The sequence below is a fragment of the Rattus norvegicus genome, chromosome 1 (assembly GCF_021556685.1).
Source record: "Rattus norvegicus strain SHRSP/BbbUtx chromosome 1, alternate assembly SHRSP_T2T, whole genome shotgun sequence".
In the NCBI taxonomy this organism is placed as follows: domain Eukaryota; kingdom Metazoa; phylum Chordata; class Mammalia; order Rodentia; family Muridae; genus Rattus; species Rattus norvegicus.
Genome location: NC_141534.1, coordinates 245331903 through 245342473, shown reverse-complemented (window position 1 = coordinate 245342473; position 10571 = coordinate 245331903). Strand labels below are relative to the sequence as shown.

At 40.9% G+C, this 10571-nt stretch overlaps 1 pseudogene; it reads left to right on the top strand.

The window, feature by feature from the left end:
- The first annotated feature begins 1774 nt into the window (after nt 1-1774).
- Nucleotides 1775-2496, top strand: Psma5-ps2 (proteasome 20S subunit alpha 5, pseudogene 2; annotated as a pseudogene).
- The last annotated feature ends 8075 nt before the right edge of the window (nt 2497-10571 follow it).

Here is a 10571-nt window from a genome sequence, read left to right as displayed (position 1 = left end):
ACATACGCAGGTCTGAAAGGGACTGACGGGAGACAGGAACGGCACCAAGACTCTGCATTTTTCACTTTTGCCTTTCTGGCTTTCTCCTCACTTCCTCACTGGTTTCTTGACTTCCAAATCTTTGTACCTACCTTCTGTTTTCTGAATATACCAGGGCTGTTGTACTCTTGAACTCAAGGACAAATGTGATCACATGTATAAGACTTGCACAAGATTTGGGCTTGTCAACATCCTGTTGTAGAGTATTGAGCTCAGGAGGCCCAGCTGCTCTCTGAGGCTTGGTAGGTAATTGATAGTTACTAAGAGAAAGAAAGGTTCTCCTCAATGGTCTGTCCACTGGCAAGGTATCCATGCCAGAGAAATTCGTTGGGTCACCATTTAAAAAAGCATGTAATAGAAAGACTATCAGTTAGGAAAAGAAAAGAGATCAGTGAGAAAAAGAGAGGGTAATGGTAGTATGATCAAAATACAACATACACTTGTGTGAAATGTCATAATGTTGTATGACTTCCTGAGGAGACACACATACATACACACACACACACGCACACACCCACACACACACCAAACATACAACTCTCTCCCTGCCTCTCTCTCTCTACATATATATATGTATATATATATATATCACATATATATATCACATATCACACATACAACACACACACACACACACACACACACACACACACACACACACACACACCACTTAGCCCAGGAAGAAACCCTACACCAGACCAAAGTAACAACTCCTGGTAAGAGGCCTGTGGCTAGAGTTCCATGGCCAGGGTATGGTAAGTATCATTGTCAACCTGAATGTTTTTCAAAAAACAACGAGAATAAAGTGTCATGACACAAATGTAGCCATGCCAGGGACTTTGGCTGCCACCTTGAACTCATTTTCTTCCATTTTCCACATCCCATTCTTGGAATCCTACCTGGTCTCTTCCACGGATGTCTCTTGGATCCACTGCTCCTCTCCAGGCCCTGCCCCCTCATCACAATCACAGTCTCTTTCACCTGGATTACCAAACCCTCTGTAGGTCTCTCAACTTTCTCTGCCCCCAGACTCACTGCTTCCAGTCCTTTCTCCACTCGGTAGTTGGAAGTATCTTCCCAGAGGTTCTTATTTGAATATAACCAGGACGTGTTCAACAGTTCTACTTAGAACCGTTCGGTGACTCCCTCGGCATTTAAAGACAAGCTTTCTTCATGTGGCTGAAAGAGGCACTACAGCATGTAACTTCTAGACACAATGTAACCAGAGCAACCATGAATTCATAGCATCTATGATTACTTGAATTGAGCCGGTCCCTGACAGGTCCTCCTAACATCTACCTGTGTACCTTAAGTGTATTACTGTACCTCTCTTGCTCTCAGACAGAAACCTTTCCAATCTTCTATCAACATCTAACTTCACCTTCTGGAAATAACTCAAGAGTAAGGATGGGCACATAGGACTTCACTCCTTAGTGCTGGATTACAGGCCACTGATGGACTCTGGGAGAGGAAGAAGCACCTACCACCTCCAGTTGTGTATCTGCCAAAGATTAGTTGGGAAGAGGGGACATATACCTGGGAGGGAAGCAAGTGAGAGAAAGTAGGGGTAAGGTCAGTCAGAATGCATTATACACAGGCATAAAATTGTCAAAGAACAAATGTAATTTTAAAAAGTGTTTTTCCAAAGACTGTGACTTCAGATTATGGTGCTGCTTTCAGTCGTGTGGCCTTTGGAAACCCCACATAGCCACCGCCGCCTTCTCCTGTCCTCACCATGTTCCTCACTCCATTGGAATATGACAGGGGTGTGACTACTTTTTCTCCTGAAGGAAGATCATTTCAAGTAGAATATGTCATTGAGGCTATTAAGCTTGGTTCTATGGCCATTGGCATGCAGACATCAGAAGGTGTACATCCAACTGTGGAGAAGAGAATTACATCCCCACTAATGGAGCCTAGCGGCATTGAGAAAATTGTAGAGATCGATGCTCATGTAGGTTGTGCCATGAATGGGCTCATTGACGATGCTAAAACTTTAATGACTAAAACCAGAGTGAAGACACAAAAACACTGGTTCACCTATAATGAGACAATGGCAGTTGAGAGTGTGACCTAGGCTATGTTCAATCAGACTTTGCAGTTTGGAGAAGAGGATGCAGATCTCGGGGTCACATCTTGTTCCTTTGGAGTAGCATTGTTGTTTGGAGGAGTTGATGAGAAAGGATCCCAATTGTTTCACATGGACCAATCTGGGACCTTTGTATAGTGATGCTCGTGCAATTAACTCTGCTTCAGAAGTTCCCAGACCTCCTTGCAAGAAGTTTACCACAAGTCTATGACTCTGATGGAGGCCATCAAGTCTTCACTCATCATCCTCAAGTGTGTCATAGAGGAGTAGTTAACACAACTAACATTGAGCTAGTCACAGTGCAGCCTGGTCAGATTTTCCACATGTTCACAAAGGAAGAACTGGAGAAAGTAATGAAGGATATTTAAGGGGGGACCGTCCTCAGACTTCTGTGGGACGATTTCAGTTCTAAGTGCCCTTAGTGCCCTTAGACTTTATTTCCAGTTCTTATATCATGGAAAATATGCAGTGTACGTGTGTGTGTGTGTGTGTGTGTGTGTGTGTGTGTGTGTGTGTGTGTGTGTTTATGATGCCTGTACATAGCAGCAATTCTGAAATAAAAAATCTGAAAAATTAAAAAAAAAAGAACTATGACTTCTATAGTCCCTCACACAATCTCTGTTTAGATTAATGAATATGCCCTGCTGTCTGTCACCTCTGGGAGAACACAAAGTCAACACCTCATTCCACTTTTACCATTCATATATTTTTGTTTTCTGTTGTCAACATCTCACAATTTTGAAAACTTCCCCAAATCCCTAATCCAGAGTTGAATGTTTTTCCTGTGTGTTTCCATAGTAGCCCACACTTCCTATGGCACCATATGCAATATGACTGACTATTCATCCACCATCTTGCTACAAGGCTGTGCCCTGTAAAATTCCAGGTTTATCTGAACTGTAGACTTACATCTAGTGTCTATGACAGACAAGGTCATAAATAGATATTTATTGCACAAATACCCTAAAATATATTTGTGTATCTTTCTTGCCCTGAGACAGAAATCTTTCCAATCTTGTATCAGCATCTAACCTCACCTTCTCAAAATAACTCCCTGCTTCTCATTATCTTCCAAGGGTGAGTGTTTTCCATAAGAAAATTAACATGGCCACTGCAAAAATGGTCCTACCACAGCTAGAGGAGAGCAGAGAGGAAACTCACTTACTCTACTCTCATGCTTCTTCCCAGAGCTTCCCTGACAGACCATACTGTAAGACTTCATTTTGAGGCACACCTTAGGTACTCCCTAGACAACAAACAGTTCTCCTGAAAACAAGGAATGGCTCTGATCTTAAGACCACCTCTCAAGTCGTAGAAAAGCCCCAAAGTCTCAGAAGTAGGCCTGACAGCAGAATGGTAAACACACAGTGCTAGAAATCCATAAGCTTTTTGATGGTACCCAATTTGGCTCTGAAGTCTTCTAGTCAGGGAAATCAAGATGCAAGAGATGTGTCTCACCTTAGGTCATAAACCATTAAAATAAAGACACTAAAAAAAAAGCTCAGAATCCACAACTTCTTCCTCTTTCTACTGTACCAAGAATTCACCTAAAGTAAAACATATTGATATAACTGTATTGCTCAAAAAACTCTGAATACCCAAGCTCCACATATCCATGAGGCATGAGTAGCCCAGTGCAGAATACAGATTCCTGTTGTCCTTATAGATAGAGAGTTCAGCTTTCCCTGACCTCTGCTTTGCAAGCAAATTAATTCTTAAGAAAAAAAATTCTGATTGACAGAAACATCTTGCTGAAAGGTAATACAATTAGGGCCCGCCCTTGAAAGCAATTTAGGGCTGATTCTAACAAATTAACCTTTCTGGACAAATTGACAGGTCACCTCAGGAAAAGCACAAGTAAGCCTGTCTTTTTAAAACTGAATCCTAGCAAACAGAATTGAATGCTGCTTTCCACAAATATCTCCCTTTGCTTTGGTAGCATATTGGCTAACTGTCAGTAAAAATGAAGCATCTAATTTCTTAAATCTTCATCATCAATTGCTTCATCCCAGGTTCTGCTGAGTAGCATTTCTACTTCCAGAGGTATTTGAGGGGTCCAAATAGCTTGTATTATTTTGCTTAGAACTTTCCATTTTCTCTATAATTGACAAAGAAGTGAATTCAATTTGACAGCAACAGATTAAACATATCTAGAATGTGCTCATTTGCACATAGAACTTAGCACATAGTACTTGGTGAGCCCCATAATTCAGTGATGCATATAAATGAGCCAGTCCATCTGCCTACACATAAAGTAGTTTTCCCAAAAAATAATCAATATGGATATCCATTTATGTGTTCAGTCATGTAGTATTTTATTTAGTAACAGAGGTTGTCTAAGGGTTTCTATTTGCCAGTAACATATTAAGCATTTCTAGAATGTACTCAGATTTGTACATGAACTTACCACATAGTATCTAGTGCTCCAAATAATTCACCATGATCTGCCAAGAGACACCATGACCACAGCAATTCATATAAAGGAAAGCATTTAACTGGAACTGGCTTATAGTTCAGAGGTTTGGTCTGTTATCGTCATGGTGGGGAGCATGGTGCTATGCAGACTACATGGTGCTGGAGAGTAGCTGAGAGTTCTGCATCCCAATCCTCAAGCAGCAAGAAGAGAAGCACTGGGCCTGGCTTGAGTATCTGACACCTCAAAGCACCTCCCTCCCCACATACCCAGTGACAGACTTCTTCCAACAAAGCCACATCTATTCCAACAAGGCCACACTTCCTAATACTGCCACTCCCTTGTGACCAAGTGTGCAAATCAATATGCCTATGGGGTCATTTTTATTCAAACCACCACAGGTACATACTCTCTCCTCCAGTGCTAATGACAGAAATTGAAGGAAAGTCCTGATCCTCACATCAGGGAGGGAGAGCCAATAGTTACTGCTAGACGCAGTAGTCTTCTTGTATCACCATGGTGACACCCACATACTAGTCCAGAGCAGCTGAGAGAAGCATCTCTTATTCTAGATTGAGGTATTGGTTCACTCTCTGCGAAAGATGCTACAGCTAAGGTCTAGCCAGTGAGAGTAAAAATGAAAACAAAAAGAGCTATAACATATAGTTTTACATAGTTCTATTTCAACTTTTCTTTCTTCCTTCTCTTAGCTCCAACTACAAAATTTACCATCTATTTCACTTGGCCTTGAATAAAAACAAACAGCTATCATTTATTATCCAGACAGGCACTGCACTGTGTGCCTGATGGGGTGGTGTATTACATCTTAATGGGAACTGCTAGGTCATGTCATTCTCCTCATGTCCCACATAAGGAACAGAGCCAACAGGAGGCACAAAGACTTTGGACCCAGAAAGTGCACTGGATAGAGGTCAATGGCCCTACCCTCATTATTTCCACAAACTAATACACTGTCATTTCTTTGGCTGACAACAAGGTTATGATGTCCCACTCCCTTCTTGCTCCCCATAAAGCCTTTTTCATTCTAAAGAAAAGTACCAGACTTCTGCAATGACAGTAGGTGATGAGAGAGGAGAAGACAGTTAGAAACACGAAGTACCATCTACAGTTACTTACACAAGACCTGCAGGAAATGACATCAGATAAAAATTCCAACTGAAAAGATGTTTCAGCTGTTAAGAAAGCTTGCTGCCCTTGTAGAGGACATGAATGGTTCTCAATATTTATGTTGGGAAGCTCACAACTGCCTACAACTCCAGCTCCAGAGGATCTAACACCTCCTTCTGACCGCCATGGTTCCTGTATGCATGTATATATACACATATACAGATATAAACACAGAAATAAAAATCCAGGATGGTTTAAGGCTCAGAGACCATAGCAAAAGAAAAGGCAGAAATGTTGTAAGAGCCATAGAATTAGGGAGGGTTTTCTGTGAAATTGTGTCTCTTAGGAATTCCAGAAGCTACACCAGTAACTCTAACCAACATGACTGCCTAAACATGAGCTGAACAAAAAGAGACATGCTAAAGAGAACAAGGAGAAGCCTGGAAGGACTCAACTCTACCCAAAAGAAAACCTAAAAAACAACTAAATAATGTTGAAAATGGGAAAAATAGTCTTTCTGAGGGAAGAGTATGGCAATTGGTTAACCAATACCAAATGGTTGGCCATGAAATCATATAGAGAAATATGATTTTAGACTCAGAAGATTGTACATATATATATGAATATACAAATGTTATAAGGATATGTATATTATAATTAGTAGAAAGAAGACCGTGAATTGGGGAAAAAGCAAGTAGAAGTATATGGAAGGGTTTGGAAAGTGAAAAGAGAAGAAGACAATGGTAAAATTATATTAAAAGAAACATATTTTAATTCCAGCATGGAACAGAGTAGGACTCCTGATGCTCCACCCTTAGCTAGAGAGCGTTTGGCAGTTGGTGGATGTTAAAGGAGAGGCATGTTTCTTTGGGTGGGTAGCCATTGGTAAGTTGCTCATACCCAAGTGGATGCCCTCACACTCGTTTGTATATGGGAAGCTCTAATTGAGCTCAGTATGTTATTTTTAAAAAATTGTAAAGGACATGAAGTTGGAATGAGATGTCCTAAAGATGTAGGGAAAGTTAGAAGGAAGAATTGGGGGTAAATATGGTCAAGATACATTATAAGCATGCAGCAGAGACTGGAGGAAAGGCCATCTAGAGACTGTCCCACCTAGAGATCCTTCCCATCTGCAGACACCAAACCCAGACACTATTGTTGATGCCAAGAAGCACTTGCTGACATGAGCCTAGTATAGGTGTCCCTTGAGAGGCTCTCCCAATACAGATGCAGATGCACACAGTCAAACATCAGACTGAGCATGGGAACCACAATGAAGGAGTTAGGGGAAGGACTGAAAGAGCTGAAGGAGTTTTCAACCCCATAGAAAGAACGACAATATCAATCAACCAGAACCCCAAAGCTCCCAGGGACCAAACTACCAACCAAAGAGTACACATGGAGAGACCCATGGCTCTAGGTGGACATGTAGAAGAGGATTTCCTTATCTGCCATCACTGGGAGGAGAGGCCCTTGGTCCTGTGAGGCTCAACGACCCAGCTTAGGGGTATGCTAGGACATTGAGGCAGGAAGCAGGTGGCCAGGTGAGGGAGCACCCTCATAGAGGCAGTGGGAGGGTTAGGGGATAGGGGGCTTGTGGAAAAGAAACTGGGAAGGAGGATAACATTTGAAATATAAATAAACAAAATAAGCAATATAAAAAGAAAAAACATGAAATTTTCAAAGAGAAAAACTCATCTGACTTTTATTTCAAAGAAGCAGGGAGATGAACACATTTAGTTTTGGATAAATATGCAAATGGATCACATAACAACCAACAAAGAAATGTCAAAATCTGCTCCTGACTCACCTGTACCCACTTGAGAGCTAAGTGTTGGCTCCAGACACTCTAGGATAAGCCCAGTCAGCTCAAGCAATTACTGCACACACATAGGTGGCATGAGTCATCCCAGCTCACAAATGATGAAGTCTTACATAACGCCTGCGTTTTTAAAGCACTTAATCCTCTTTCAAGAGGGATTTTTTTTAAATCTCCACTGTATTTCTTCCCAAGAAAGAAGGATAGGTGCTACATGACCCATGCTAAAGTCGAAGAGATTCAGATCCATCAAAATATCACTCCATGTCCTATGATTAGCAAACAGTACAGCCTCACTCTTAGGAGAAACTTCTACATAACTCCTCATCCCCTTGAAGTCTTTCACGTTCCAAAATGTAATGAGTGCTCCCTCCTCTGAGAATACCTCCTCCCAAGATGATTTTATCACTCTCAACTAAGTGCTCCCAAAACATTTTTCAGCTTAGTAAACCTCATCCACAGCCCTGTGTAGTGACTCTGCTTGGACAGATTTGTTGTACTTTAGTATATATAGCACAGTGATTCTCAAACTGCAACATATAGGCCAAATCTGGCCCACTGTTTCTATGCCATCCTTGAGCTGATAATAACATATATTTTTAAAGAGATGTGAAAGACAAAGAATAAGAAAAAGAGTATATAATGATGTTTATATTTGACTAACAAAACAAACACCATTCTCTTTGGCTCTTTCTAGAAAATGATTATTTAGGCTTAGAGAGTAGTAGAGAGTTTTAATGACTGTAAACTTACCTCTCCTCTAGATGCCTCATTATTAAACTGTAATCTGTCAACATGTAGAAACAATGGGATTTCTAAACATACCAGATGCTTTTCATTCCTCTGTGTTTGTTGTTCATGATGGTCCCTTTTCATTTTGCCTCATACTATAGGGTGTGTGTGTGTGTGTGTGTGTGTGTGTGTGTGCATTTCTGTGTGTGTGTGTCTGAGTGTGTGTTTCTGTGTGTGTGCGTGTGTATGTATGTGCATGTGTGTATATCTGTATGTGTTTGTGTGTGTGTGCATGTGTGTGTATGCATATGTGTATGCATGTGTGTATGCATGTGTGTGTGCATGTGTGTGTGCATGTGTGTGTATGTATGTGCATGTGTGTGTTTGTGTGTGTGCATGTGTGTGTGCATGTGTGTGTGTATGTGTATGTGTGTGCATGTGTGTGTGCGTGTGTATGTATGTGCATGTGTGTGTCTGTGTGTGTTTGTGTGTGTGCATGTGTGTGTATGCATGTGTGTATGCATGTGTGTGCATGTGTGTGTGCATGTGTGTGTGCATGTGTATATGTGTGTGCGTGTGTGTCTGTGTGTGTTTGTGTGTGTGCATGTGTGTGTATGCATGTGTGTATGCATGTGTGTGCATGTGTGTGTGCATGTGTGTGTGCATGTGTATATGTGTGTGTGCGTGCGTGTGTGTGTGTGTGTGTGTGTGTGTGTGTGTAAGGTTGGGGATACATCCTGGTCCCATCTTCTTAAGTTTTGTTCATTTTGCTCTTCTTTTTTATCAAGATGCATATTATATGAAAAGAAATGCAATGATTTCACAAGTAAAGTTAAAGAAAATATGATCTTAATGAAAGATCTAGAGAGACAGCTAAGTCAGTAAAGAGTCTGCGGCACATGCGTGAGGAACTGAGTTTAGATCCCCGGCACCTATGTAAAAGCTGAGAGGCATGGAGGATGCTTACAATCCCATTGGTGTTAATGGGTGGAAACAGATCTCTAAAGCTCAACGGACAGTCAATCTAACCAATTGGCACGCTCTCAACTCACTGATAGATTCTGTCTCAAAACATCATATAGAGGAAGATACATGCTATCTACCTCTGCTCTCCATGGCACGCACGTGTACACGGACCCACATGTGCACAAACACAAACAAATGCTACAAATAATACACTATATACACATAGGAACAAGAAATACAATTTTTAAAAATGATAAATCTTATTATGATATATTACTTTTCCAATGTCACAGAAGTTCCTCCTCATTCTCTTCCAATTGTTCCCATCTATTGATCAGAAGCCAACAAACAAGACTTCTGCATTTCTGTCACAACAGATCACCTTCGCCTCTCAGGAGAGTTATGTACATTGGCTAAAATATTACAGTTTATTGGCTGGCCTTTTATTTCAGTCAATATACTATCTTGGAAGGCTATTTAGGGTCCTTCTGAAGCTAACCCATACCAGTTTGCAAAAGCCAAGCATTACATATTGAGGAACTCTGAGCACTGTTAAAAATAGCTAGGCAAATGACATTGTCAATAGGACAAATCAAAAAGCTACAGATTGGAAAAATCTTTACTAACCCGACATCCAATAGAGGACTAATATCCAAAGTATATAAAGAGCTCAAGAAGCTAGCCTCCAAAAATCCAAACAACCCAATCAAAAAAAAGGGTACAGAGCTAAACAGAGAATTCACAACAGAGGAATCTCAAATGGCCAAGAAGAAATATTCAAAGTCCTTATTCATCAGGGAAATGCAAATCAAAAAGATGCCAAGATTCCACCTTACGCCAATTAGAATGGCAAAGATGAAAATCTCAGGTAACAACACATGTTGGTGAGGATGTGGAGAAAGAGGAACACTCCTCCATTGCTGCTGGGATTGCAAACTGGTACAGCCACTGTGGAAATCAGTCTGGAGGTTCCTCAAAAATTGGAACTAGATCTACCTGAAGAGCCAGTTATACCATTCTTGGGCATATATCCAAAATTTTCCCACCATACTACAGGGGCACATGCTCTACTATGTCCATAGCAGCCTTATTTGTGATAGCCAGAAGCTGGAAACAACCGAGATGTCCCACAACAGAAGCATGGATACATTTACACAACGGAATATTATTCAGCTATTAAAAATGAGGACATAATGAATTTTGCAGGCAAATGGATGGAACTAGAAAATATCCTGAGTAAAGTAACCCAGACCCAAAAGGACATACATGATATGTATTCACTGATAAGTGAATATTAGCCAAAAAAAAGTTCAGAATACCTCAGTTACAACCCGCAGAACTCAAGAAGTTTAATACGCAGAAAGGCCCACGTAAGGATGTCTCAA